Here is a 13881-nt window from a genome sequence, read left to right on the forward strand (position 1 = left end):
AGTAACTTGACATTTAGGACTTGCCATCCAGGCACCGTTTTGATGAGTTTGGTGCATGAGGAAGAAAATGCTGGCATATGAACATGTCACAAGTGTAATTATGTGTATGAACATGTCACAAGTGTAATTATGCTGAATGAACAGGAATCATAATCTAATGTGAACACTGCGAAATAAACCCATTTGTTATCTTCTATTACATTAGTGCTAAAAAGGAAGCTTTCTTCAGGCTGAAATCACTGTTTGGCAAGCCCTTCTGCACCATCAGCCTTACATACAGGTCGGGAAAAAATCATCGTGCATGAGCGTGTATATCTGGCTCACGAGGAATCTCCCACAAGGCATATAAGGAGTAGGTCCTGCTGCAGGCATCGTTCACGCAGGTGTCCTGGAGAGCCCTTCTTTGTGGCAGCTGTGAAAGACTGAACACACCGCTGACTTTCTTTAGCCCTTCCACTTTCTCGCTTGCTGTATTGGTGTAAACTTGGGTCCGGTGAGCTGCTCTGGCTTATGAGCTCTGCGAGACACACAGAAAGGTCTGTTTGCAATACTGTTAAACTGAGGGCTGAGCCACTGGTACAGAGCCCAGTAAAATCAGTGCCTTCCTCAGGTTAGGAATCAGATCTATTTCTCCAGCAAAGGGGTTTTGTGTCTTTTTTTTTTTTTTTTTCCTCCTGTTACGTTGACAGTAATCCATGGCCTGGCATTTGAGAAGGACCGGAAGGATCTGAGTGACTGGGGAAGAAGTAGACCAGAACTGATTCAGAAATCCAGAAGTAAGGCCAGAGCTGAATTCCCATCTCCAGCACCCAAGCTGAGGTGGGGCTAGCATGATGTTACAGCTCACCCACTCTGGTCTTTGAGCACAGAAGAGGCCCTTGATGCCACGAACGGGAGTCAATGTACACAAACATCTGGGAGAAGGAGATTCCCTGGTAGGAAGGAACAGGAGTAGCATGCTGCAAATTATGAAGTGTTGTAAAAGGAGGCAAAAGCTAATCTTCTTGCAGTCTGGTGTGATAGCTGTGCAAGATACTTCACACATAAGTGGGAATGGAAAGTACATAGCTGAATCCTAATTATATGAATTCTCTCATTGCAATAGGGCTTTGGGTCATGGCTTCCTGAAAGATAATTCTACTTGCACAAGCTCCTATTTTCCATATATTCACACAGTTTGAAGTCTGGAATGAGGGCAAAGGTCTTTAGCATATGAACATCGGGAATTACTAAAAATAGCATTAGTGAGTACTGACATGCCGTAGCCATGGTTTAAAAGTCCGTGATGAAGAGTTTGTACATACATAAAAGAAACATTATTTATTTATTATTATTTATCTTAATAAAACTGAAAAGATTGCTTTTCTAATCTTTTTACCATCCACAAAACACCTTCTCCAGGTAGCGAATGAGGATTGTGTGACTAGGGGAAATATTTCTAGCAGTTATTCCACCAGCAAAGTCTCATTTGCCCTTCTCTTGCGTCCTGTCTCTCCAGCTCTGTCTAAGCATCTTGATGCCCTTCACAAATATTAGGCAAGTCACATTCCCTTATAAGTTACGTCCAGATGTTGCTRAAACTGAAATTTGAGAGCTCACATACAATAGAGGGATTAAAGTATGTCAATTATTTGATAGCATGCGTCCACATGAACCACGCTTCAAAACAGAAAGTGAAAAAATACTTCCTGAGTAGTAAAATGTGGCTGTTCTAATGCAATTCTTCAAGCACAGTAATGTTAAGTGTGGAAAGTTCTTAAGATCTGCCTGGTGTTTGCTTTGTTCAGGTGGGGGGAGGAGGTTGCATATATCTTTTAGCGGAGATGATTTTACTGAAACTAGTTTCCTCTCTCTGGCATTACTGCAGTAGTACATAAAAACAGGTAAGAGGGTAAGTAGGAAATACAGGTGATGGTGGAGCAACTTAGGTTGTGGATGTTTGCAAATACAATCCAAGCTCTATTTTTTTTTTTTTTTTTTAACAGTGACCTTAACAAGGCTTGAAATATATTTAGTCAAGGACATCAGATTGACCTAGGAATAAGCAAGACTTTTAATGTAGGATTTAATCAGCCACCTCCCAAACAGAAGAAAGATTAGTACTTAGGTCTGTGGTTATTTTACAATTCTTTCTAATTGCATATTCAAAGATAATGCCTTTTTTAATAAACTTCTATCCACATCCTTGATTTAATTATGCAGATAACAGATGGGTGTGAGGCCGACGCATTATTATTCCATTCATCCTTTGATGCTTTGTTAGAAGTGTCTTTATTTATGGTACTATAATCATAGATGTGAAATTCAGGCCACACAGTATCAAAAAATGATAGGTCCACCTCAGTTTCTTGAAACAGTCTAGATATCGTCTATTAAATTTTTTCTGCCTATAAAAACTTCATAAGACCCAGTTATTTAAAGTAACATGGACAGTCATTGCAGCTCCTGTCAAGGAGAGGTAAAGGTATGGAGACCAAGGTGCTGGCTCAGCACACGCTCAGGAGTCAGGCCCTTTGCATGACTCCTCAGAGGGGAGTGACGATTTCGCGCTGCTCCTGTCTGTCCTCCTCCACCTCTTGGAGMGGTGCGCGGAGCAGGGAAAGCGCTGGCCCACGGGCACGGCGCCRTGCAGGAGGGCAGCGCGGCTGGGCGACGTCGCCCTCGCTGGTCTGCCTTCCCCACCAGCTCACCCTGCTGACGCTGTGTTTAAAGGGGAGATCGGCTGGCAGAGGCAGGCGAGACTGTGGTCCACTCTGTGCCTATCCTGGTCCTCGGCTCTGCCGAGAAAGGCCTCCCGTCCTGGAGAGCTGACATCCTCCTATGTTACACAGGGAGACTTTTGCCTGAAGAATGATACACAAGCAGTCCTTGATACATTTACAATCCRTTGTTTTTCACAATTTTCTAAAGAAAGAATTATTGGTCTGTAAGTGCCAAATCCATTAGCATTGTTTTTATTTGGACCATTTTTTTTTTAGTGAGTATGTATGTGACATTTGTGACTCCCCTGGGGAGCAGCATTAAAGACTCTGCAAGCTTATTGAAACCTTGCAGTAGAACAGTCAGGAAAACTGGCAGCTTTTCTGTATGTTGAATTCAATGGCTTRAGAAACACATCTTCTTCTGACATCTTTAAACTCTAGCAGTGAGTCAGCTCTGCTTTCTGTAAGGAGCAAGAGTGAGCAAGCCTCTCTCCAGCATCCTCCGGTGAAAATGGAGGTGAGGAAGTCACCCAGCTTCTTTCTTTGMTGTATTCAGCTTGCCTTTCAGTGCTCCACTGACTCCCAGATGCTCTGGTAAACTTGCCGTTCTTTSATTCCTGCTTCTGACTTTCAGAAGAGCTCGTCCGCCAAGGTGAGTAGGAGACACTGTAGCAAATTATGCACCGCTTAAGACTTGTAGGTTTTGCAAGTGTTAAAAAAAGAATCGCTTTCTCCACAGAGGATAGAGAACGCATTACTGCATGCAAGCTATTTAAGACAAAAGTAAAGACATTTTACATTATGCTTTGACTGGTAAGACTTCCAAAAATACGCGTGTCCRTGTTGACCATTTCCTGAATCGCCCTCACAGAAGCAATAGCCAAAGGTTTCTCTTTCAGTTGAATTTTGCATATGTGCAAATGTGTGGAAGCTCAATCTTTAAACAGCCAATGGGCTAAAGGTACTTCTTGTTAGCGAAAAGAGTATGTTACCGGACAGCCCTGCTCGCTCTGCGTCCGTGCCGGCTGCGCTCTGGTGCCCCTACGCAGCGGCTTGGCAGCTGCAGCCGCTTCCCATCAAGCCCGAAGGGTGCAGAGAGCACGTCCAGCCTTCGTCCTTTCCCTCCCCTTTCACATTCGCCGAGCCGGTTTTCATCATCAAACGAGGCCGGAGCGGCTCGGACGTGCACTGCTTTGCCGTTGCACGGGCCGGCTCGGTTTCAAATTCCCAATTGCTCGGGTGCCCTGCTCTCGGACACCCGGCGCTGGTGCACACGCAGGCTTTTCTCGACCCTGGATGCCTTGGGAAYGCTTCTTGCTGCTCCTCTCTGTGCCTAGGGCTGCAGACAGGCAGAAACTGGAGATCTGGACCGGATCTCTTCGGCACTTGCCATTAGACCGGCTCCAGAAGAGCAGGAGCCTAGATTTATTTCAAAAAAACGAGACTTAGAAATGGGAGGGAAAGCAATGCTCTCCCTGATGCCCTCTTCACCCGCCCCCAAACCTATCCAGATTTCATTAAAACCTCTCCTCAAACAGAGGTGAAGAAGGTCTGTGCATCCTAAGGGTCATCTGTGCCCTTAGCACCTTCATTACCTTTCATTACACTGAAACGGCAGCAGGAGTAAAACGAACACCAGGTCATACCAGCACTGTTCCACCTTTGGCAACCTGCATATTTTTAAATTACAAGTTTAAATAATAATATATCAAATATAACTCTTGAGAGATGCTTACTAAAGTTGTTTTAGTCCTCTGCATGAAAGTATTACAAACACTTTTCTCTGATGCCTTTTTTCTCTTTTTTCACTAAAAAATGAACAGTACCCATCTGGTTTATTTGCAGCAATAAAGAAATTATATATATATATAATTAACAGTGATTTAAATATAGAGGAGCATGGATACATGAAGGAAAATATTCCCATTGCATGCCTATTTCTGTATTTCAGTGGGTGTTTAGGTTACGTTAGTCACATTACTTTAAAAAGAGATAGAACATATACAGAATTTTGTCAATTCTTTTGCAGTTATTTGACTTGTATAACTGTATATAATTATGCAGTTGGGGTAAATACACCCAGTATTTGCAATATGTAAATATCTGGCATAATGCTGTTCAGAAATGCTAAAACACCATGGCAGCATATACAGGCTAATTAACGCAATCAAAAAAATACCATTTTATTCCATTTCATATATGCAATTTATATTTACTTATTGTAATAGAGCCTCACTATCACTTTTGCTGGCTTTCTTATATTCATGTTTGTGCTTCTTTCATGCCCGTCTGCACCTTTTAAAAGTTTCACTGCTTATTCTTTTCTTCTATTATAAAGCAAGACCTCAGCAATTTGCAAGCATCTCTGACCTTATCTAACCRCACCTTCCTTCTCAGGAAGCATTTTCATTTTCCAAGAGTTTCCATTTATTTTCCAGTCACCTGCTTCGGTTTGTATCTCCCACACCAAAGGCCCTTTCCATCAAATCCAAAATTTCAGAAACTAGACTCAAGCCCTGCCTGACCTCTGTCCTCTTCTTACCTCTTAGACATGTTTTAGTTTTAACTTGGTTGTTATTAAGAAAAAAATCTGCAGAATTTGGGTGTTGGTGATTAGAAGCTAAAACATTGATTCAGTTTTCTCTCCTCTAGTTGCTGGAAGGCCTCAGAGTGCCCCGTGTCACTCTTACCTAGCTTTTTCCCACGGAGTACTAAATCAGCCCTTGTTCTGAGCTAACCTCCAGCCCACCCTGTACACTCCTTTCGAGCCAAACATTGCAAAAAAGTTCACAGTTATATAAGACAGATCCTCTTCTTTTCCCATCGTGCAGCATAATAGAACGTTTTGAAGAACTAAAAGTTTAAAGTCCAAAACCAGCCTGCATTTCAAATTCACATTGGAAATGCGTCTTCTATTTTCAAGTTAAAAGAAGGCATTGCAAAGAGGGAATAAGGGACAGGCTAGGCACCATAGGAGCTGCCCTGACAGACGTAATCTTGGCAATACGCTTTGAGATATTTGAGTTATGAGGACTAAATTGGCTCTCTGGGCATTCACGGAGGTTCAGGATCAGGAGGTGGATCACTTCTGCTCCACACCCTAATTAGGCCCRTATCAGGGGACACACGCAGATGAAATACAGGGCACCAGGAGGACCCCGTCCCCTCTCTCACTGTCCTCCCAGAGGTGCACATGGTATCTCTGACACGAGATGGAAGACAGGCACTTACACACACATACAAAGAAACAGTAAAAACCTACAGTGAGAACCTAATTAACCATTGAACAGCTGCTAATGGGAATCATTTATTGAAAGATTTAAGGCTTGTTGTCATGAGCACAAAACGCTATTGCTGAGCCTTCGGAGATTGCTGGCGTTCCCAAGGATCTGGACTCACAAATCTCTAATTTGGGGTCTTCAGTTCTGCAAAATTTCAGGATTTAAATCGAAACAGTACTCTGCAATTAATGAGGAATTTTGTTGAGGGAACCCAACAAGGTTTTGCTTTGCAATAAAATTACRACGTGACCACATCACGTAATAGGCAGTTGCTTCTAAAGGGAACAGGATCGCGTCTGCTCTGAGACCCAGAAAGGTGCTCTTTAACCTTTCAAACATATGGAGATAGCTAAGATTTATRTTTCCTTTTCTGTTTCTGCTGTGGAGAATGCTGCACCTGCAGATTTTGACAAAGTAATATATGAACATGCTCAGTATTTTCCCAACTCAGAAGCCCCCSGGTTCCTTAAGGTATGGAGATACTCTTGGAAAGACAGCTTAGTCCAGCAAGCATGCACTAGGTACTTTTTGATTATATGCATTGTAAATGTAACTTTGTCAAGTACAACTCATCACTGGGAAGAGGTACATGACACAAGAAAGTAACTGTCATTTTAAAGCAGCTTCATATTGTAGCTATAGATTTCTAATGTACTTTTAATTACAGTGATTACAAGTGCTTATAAATTATCAGCCAAGTCTTTGGGAATATCACTCCTTTTACTTAGCTCTGCTTTAATTTATTGTTCCTAAATAGAACACAATTATCATTTACAGCCAGCTGCTCCTGAAACACACTAGAGAAAAAGGATTTGGTTCTGAAGCTCTTTCTCAATTGTTCTTTCTTTTTTTCACAAACAGAAAGATATGCGCTTTCCCTTTTTTTGCCAAGGGACAGACCAGTCCTGTGGATTCCATTAATCCCAAGACTGGTCCTCACAAGCTTTTGATYTGAGAAGACAATTTGGTGGGTGCTAAAATAGGGGCATTTTTTCCCATTTGTGTCTCCTAGGAAGGTACCTGGACACTGCAACTCACCATCCACCAGACCTGACAACAGGCTGTCCTAGCTCAACCCGCTTAGAGGAATTTCTTGAATGTGAGGAGGAGGAATGAGATGATTTAAGTCTTTCTGGGCTGCTCCAGAAAGATTCTTGGAAAAGGATTAGCAGACACAACTGATTAGCAACTGGTATTTGCCTGAGAAGAGCAAACAAAGCTGGCGTAATGTTACTCCACCATCATCCGCTGGGGCTTGCAGAAGAGGGGCCCAGTTGTGAAATGGTTCCTCCCCAGCTACCCAGTGGGGTAGCAGTGGGGGGGAGGTGTCACAGTTCGTTGTGAACTGTCAAATATACAGGATCCCAAACTCATCAGGTTAAAAAAATAAACAAAAATAAAAAAGGGGGTTAATCCCTTCTCTGTAGACTAGCCTAAATTGTTACTTCTCTAGTTACTTAATTCGCTAGTTCGTTAACTTGATAATTTATGCTTCCTCCTCCGCCACGATGCAGGCGGTTTCTGAACCGCCCTAAGAACACAAGACCTYAGCCGCGAGGCTGCTGGTGGACTTGCTTCAGAGGTGGCTTGGGAGGGCTGGTGTATTCACACCTTCCTGCTCGGGCGTTTGGCCTGCAGCATCCCTGTTGCTTGTTTTGGTCACTGGGCAAAGATTTACTGATTTCCAAAGAGTTTTGGTCCTGTCAGGTGTTAACAAGCAGTTATTTATAAATCTGCAAGGACAGCAGACCAGATTCTTTTTTGTCCTTGAGTATCTGGTTTAGGTCTTGCTCTTGCTTTAGCCTAACAGCACTGCTCCCAGCTTGCACGAGGCTTTAGCACGAGCTGCATGTTCATCCCAAAGCCTAAGCAGGAGTCACGTGAACAGTCCCGAGGGCCAGGCAGGGCTGGAAATCAGCAAGAGGGATGCGGGAAGTAGTGCCTTTGATGACCCAGGAAGCCTCTCCTGGCCTCACCTCCATCCGGACAACTGAACCAAGCCCTATTCTTGGTGGGAGAGGGAGCACGCCTCCGTGCTCCAGACACAGAGAGACCCCTGCGTTCATCCAGCCAAGCAGAAGGAGGTCCTGCAAAAAAGAGAAATGGAATTTAATGGAAATGGCAACATGTCAGAGAAAACAAGAAAGAAGTTATTTATTTGTATATGTTGTTAATGAGTCTTCGTATTTAATCAAAAAAGAGTCATTTAGGCTCTAATCCCCATAAGAAGCAAAACTGAAGTTCAAGACACTCCTATCCACCATTTAGGTGGCACAGGAGCATCACGGCCTCACCTGGGCCAAGAGCTGGGCACAGCACAAAKGGGCTGAGCATGGCAAGCCACAGCCAACAGGGCAATGCACGCAGTGACATGAGCCTTGCATGGGCCRCGGACCACCAGCAGCCAAGAGAGCACACTGGAAACTGCCAAAAAGGCAGTTTCTCTCCCAGAGACTATCCCTCTCTTGGTCTGCTAAATTAAATTGAGCTTTGCAGAGCCACATGGTTTGTATTCCTTCCCCCCTACTCCTTGCCATTAGGTAAAGCATATGAAAAACCTTGGCAAACTTGGGATATTCATTAGAAAAGACCAATGAATATTTTATATTTATCCTATCAGTAATCCTAACAGGCAAAGCTACTGAAAAGTTCTTACCGCAATTTTAAATCAGCATAAAGGAGCAGAAAGATAGCTGAATTAACTGTAGATAAAATCTGATTTAGAGAAACAGGGCTATTGTACAAGGAACATAGGTTTCCAGCCCCCTCAGGGTAAAAAGCAACGCTCTTCATCAGGTCTTGTTGACACAAACAGGACTGGTGTGAGTGAAATAAGGACAGCATCAACAAATCAAGCTTAATGTAGCATTATCTGTTTCAGGGCTCTGTAAGAATGACAGATAGATAAACAGACAGCAGGATTGTGACAAGTATCTGCACTGCACTGGCTAAAGACACTTTTGGTAGAGAAAAGATAAAACAAACTAGCAAAATACTGGACTTGGACAATGGATTGAAGTCCGTCATTGCTTTTGGAGAGAACAATGTTGCTTCCTTTTGCTTCCAGTTGACATTGGTCAGGTAACCAACAGACACTTGATTGAATTTATTCCTTTGTTAATCATGTACAAACTGCTCAGATAACCCAAACGGACGTTATTAGCACAGCCTTAATGATTTGGCTCTGTGGTACGGAAAAGAGAGGAAGGTAGAAGGCATCATTTTCTCACAAAGTTTTCTTCCTCTGTCCTGAAGTCATAAAATATAATCGTGCAATGGAAAGCTGGTTTGATTCCTTCCACTTCAGCCTCTAATGCTCCCCCTTTTGCAAGTGGATATCTGAAGGAATAGCTAGCAAAGCTACCACAAAGAGAAAAACCTAACCATTTGAAAATAGTTTTTAGTCTGAGGTTCATACTTCTGAGCCTATGGCTCTGTGATCATTAGTGCTTATCAATATGCTATCAGGTTACTCAGTAGTTCATATATGATCCAGGGCAGCCAGAAAACAGATGGTCATATTTCTACTGAACAGCCTCCATGTTCAACATGGAATTTATCTTAGGTTTATGGAATCAGGAGCACTTTATACCAGCTACAGAGGACAGCTGAAACCTAATCTTGTGTAAAGCTTCTCAGTGCAAAATTAGCCCGTCCAAGTTTTCTGGAACAAGTCTGAAACCACAGGGTAAGTTCATGCCATGTCAGCTCACTGCATCGCTTTGGATCTGATATCGGGAGGCCCAAAGCTGAACTTACTGTACCATCTAACCACAGCTTTAGATCTGAAGTCCCAGTAAATTCCTTCATAATCTCCGAGAGTTTAATTCACTCATGCCTGCAGTGTTTTAGATGGAGCTTTGTCCATTAATTATAACCTGTTTATATCAACACCAGCCAAGGCTTAGTTTAAAGTTTATGAGGTTTCTGGTATATTAACAGTAGAACAAGCAAGGTTTCTGGTCTACGTTATGTATTATCGGTATTGTATRCAGCGTTGTCGCATGTAACCTGCAGCAACACAGGGACTTCCTGGCATGGACAGACACATGAGACACGATGTCTCCTGCAACCTCACAGCGTGGTCCCCAAGCTGGACACACTGAGCTATGCTGCTCACCTTGAGGTCTTGACAGTTTTCCTAGTGGTTTCCTTGCCCGCATGCTTAAATCCGCTGTTACCTGCGGCAGTGTGCTGATGCGAGGCCTTGGCCACAGGGAACCCACTGCACTTACCAGAGCCTGAATCGCAACAGTTTATGCTTAATTACAAGGTTTTGGGTAAAGCTCATTCCTACTTCAGTGGCCTTTCATGGACTTCTGCTTTCAGATTGGCAGAACGTATTTAAACTTTCCTTGGCCTTCGCATTATCGGCTGATGTAAGTTGGCCTGAGGGGTATATTTCATTATAGTTGTACACATACAGGGTGAAATTCAGTTAGCACAACACCTCGGAATCTCACGCATTTCACTATATCCTGTATTTGCTCATTTTGAAGGCAAAGAAGAGACATAAGCGATGCCCAAAGCCCATGCCAGTGTGAGTTTCATCACTCTTCCCACAGATGACCTAAGCTCTCCAACAAGTATTTCACAATTCTGTTTAATGAAGAACACAAGTTAGTTCCTTACATTTTGCATTACTGTGCTTGTTGGTTTCTTTCAGTAGGTTTTCCTTGCTCCAAAGAGAGAACAGAGATCAATAACACAAACCCAATATTAGAAACATCTTCAGAGCAGCCACAGCCGCAGGTGAGCTCCTCACCTATGGCATCCTCTCACAGCAGCACGCGATGGCACCTGGGGCACAGCACCGCTGACCCACGGGATGTTGTGCACGGGCGATGGGAACATCAGTGCTCCCTACCTTGTTGAAATAACTGTAYTCTTTGCAAATAATTTGGAAGAAGCCGTGGTGTATGATGATGTTCATGTGATTTACTTTCAGCTGTCGCTATCGTAAAGGTAGATTAAAACTATCCTCAGAGTTGAGAATAATATTTATTTTCATGTTGTAAGGCCTAAGAAGCTACAGCAGTTTGAAAATAAGCTAGATATTACTTTTTCATGAGCACTAGGYTTGTCTGGTAAACAAGCTAGAAGATAAAAATCTGTAGTCTGCTACATGCACATGAAGTTGTATTGGTCTCACTGAGAGCATTTTGACCAATAACATTCCTAGGGYTTTTGTCTTATGTTAAATGGCCAGGCATACTTAAAATTTTATAGGTTTAGCATCCAGCCCAACAAATCACTAAGATGAGACCTCTATACAAGCATCTCACTGTCACCAAGATCAAGAGTATCATATTTCCAAGTAAACTCATTCATTAATGAGATGTGGAAATGGGTAAAACTTTGTTTCTCTCACCTTTTGGATCACAGCAGGAAAGACAGCATACAGGTCTGCAGCAGCTACCTAATGCCATGACAAAACCAATATCCAGGTGCTGCAAGGTTATTTTTGAGTCTCTCAAGTTTTCTGCAAGACGTTGTCTTCTATCAACACCCTTCTTAAATCCTTAGCAGCATAAAATTTTGTTTGCAGCTTATTCAGCTCTACTTGCAATGCTCAAATAATCTGAGTTACTCCTAAGAACAATATCTCTGGTTAGTGAAAGAATATTGTCTGAAAAGCCATTTTCTAGAAACAGACACTAGAATTAGTGGGGACTCAGAAAGAGAACAGGGTAATGACAGTAGCCACCTCAGTGAAGGAGAGGCCAGACCTCCTCTTCTCATCCCCTGTTAATTCAAAGAAGACAAGAACGATAGACAGGTTCAAAGAGACCTAAAGGCCACTGAAACAGTCTCAGAGAAGACTCAACTCTCAATAAAACTGCTATCCCAGTGGCAGCATCCAGTACCAGATTGGMGGAGTAAAGAGGGAAAGGCCTGGTTTATTTTAAGCTTTCATAAGGCAAGAGGAGAAACCTTTATACGACTGAATTCTGTATCRCCATTATATCCACCCACATCTGCAAGGAATGGGTATATTCATCTCAATTTACTGCATTTTTCTATCAGATACACAGAGGGTAGAGCAAATGGTGCCTTCTTTTCATAAATCACTAGCAACCCACTRGTATATTCAGAGGCTTCATATGTAGTGGGATGCATTCAATTTCCAAAATCTCTATTGCAGTTACAATAAAATTACAGGAAGAAAAGGCAGAATGGTCTGTATGCAAATAAATGTCTAGTAAAATTTGAAGTTTTAAAAACATATTTCTAAAACRCAGAGCAATAAACCCATGCTCACATTATCATCACCGCTCAGGCATTTAAAAATTTTCTAGACATATTTGCCACGCCTGTATCCTTCTCCTTTTTTCCTCAGTACAATCTCATTAAATGAGCAGCAGGATAACATTTCTAAGATGCATGCATAACACCAACAAAATATGTTACTCCAGAKTCTCAGACTGTTATTCCTGAGGTATATATTGGCCGTCTTTGGTTTCTCACATAGATTGTCAAGAGGCTGCAGAGGAAGACAACACACACAAAGGATCTTCCTGAGTTTGTGCACCTAAAATATAAAATTAGAAGGACACAATATAAAACATCCACAGCTACTGAAAGGCAGTGACAAGAACAGATAGAGGCTGAGGGAATCTTCCACTGCAGTCAACTGCTAAGAAGCAAGAGCAGGGAAAGGCAGAGGAGGATGCTGTCATTGCTAACAGCTCACTCCTGGCCTCCCGCTGTCCAGAGACCTGCCAGGCTGAGGGATCTGGTGGAYGTTGGCTCAGCTTTGAGCATGGGCTTGGGGTGAGTGGCCTCCAAGGGTGCTTTCCAACTTACGTGATCCTGTACGTCTGCGAATGATCCCTAACCACATATTTTGTTTTGTCTCCTTGGATTTCAGAGAGGAAGGGGTAGGAAGGAGCTGCCAGCTAAGCTTTGTGCCCTGGAACAGATTTGCAGATAGTTGGAGGCAGAGAGGATCCCCCAAATCCTGCCGGTGAATTTGGGCAGGATTGCTCTCGTCATCCGAGCCCAGAGTGCATTTTTTACATGGTCATGCTGCCCATTAGGACACGCTGCCCTGTGTTTCTGGCCAGTGGGATCCAGGACAGATACCTCTCCCAAAGGTCCTGGCTTGCACTGACACAAGAAGAACCTCGGGTGCAGAAGGGCAGCGTTCACCACTTCCTCTGCGTTGATGCTAACGCTCACGTAGCTTCAAGGAGCCCTCGTTGGGAAAGGGCTCGCTCTCTGCTGTCTTTTCCGCAATGGGTCTGGAGCCCCGTGTGGGGCTCCCCACCTGCCCTGCAACCGCACGCCTGACATACCGCGCTTTCTGACAGGAGATCAGAAAGCCTCACAGGAGACAAATAATACTTTCATTTTACAAACAGCAGGCAGAGGCATAGGAAAACAGCAGTCACAGAGCAGACCCCAGTTCTCCTGACATCCAGTTCAAGGTTGTATCCGGCTGRTGTTCTTCAGCAAACTACTGCTAATAGTCTAATAGTACATGCCCAGCACTGCTCCACAGCCACCAACTCCTGAAATCSCAGATCGCGGGCAGAAAACAATCTGCACCCCAGAGATGCCCTCAAGCCTTAAACCGTGGAAGCTGAGCTCACAACTCACCTGCTGGGAATGCTGGGCTCAAAAGAAAACCTGCCAGCAATTTACTTGCAACACTTAATTTTGCCAGGAAATTCACAGTCAGCTTGGGATATTACTGAATATCTAATGATATTTAAGAATTTATATTACTAGCCTTGTATTTTTTTTTAAAAAAAAAYGTTTCTTTAACTTCCGGAAAAATGACTGCTGCTGGGAAGAACATCGCCGTAACTGTCACAGAAAGGGACACGAAGAYGAGGATTTGCCAGCAGATAGCTTTTGCAGATAGTTTCTATGGAGGAACAGGGAGAGGAGAC

Source organism: Rhea americana, unplaced genomic scaffold (genome assembly GCF_003343005.1).
Source record: "Rhea americana isolate MKP2758 unplaced genomic scaffold, rheAme1 scaffold_147, whole genome shotgun sequence".
NCBI classification, from domain to species: Eukaryota; Metazoa; Chordata; class Aves; order Rheiformes; family Rheidae; genus Rhea; species Rhea americana.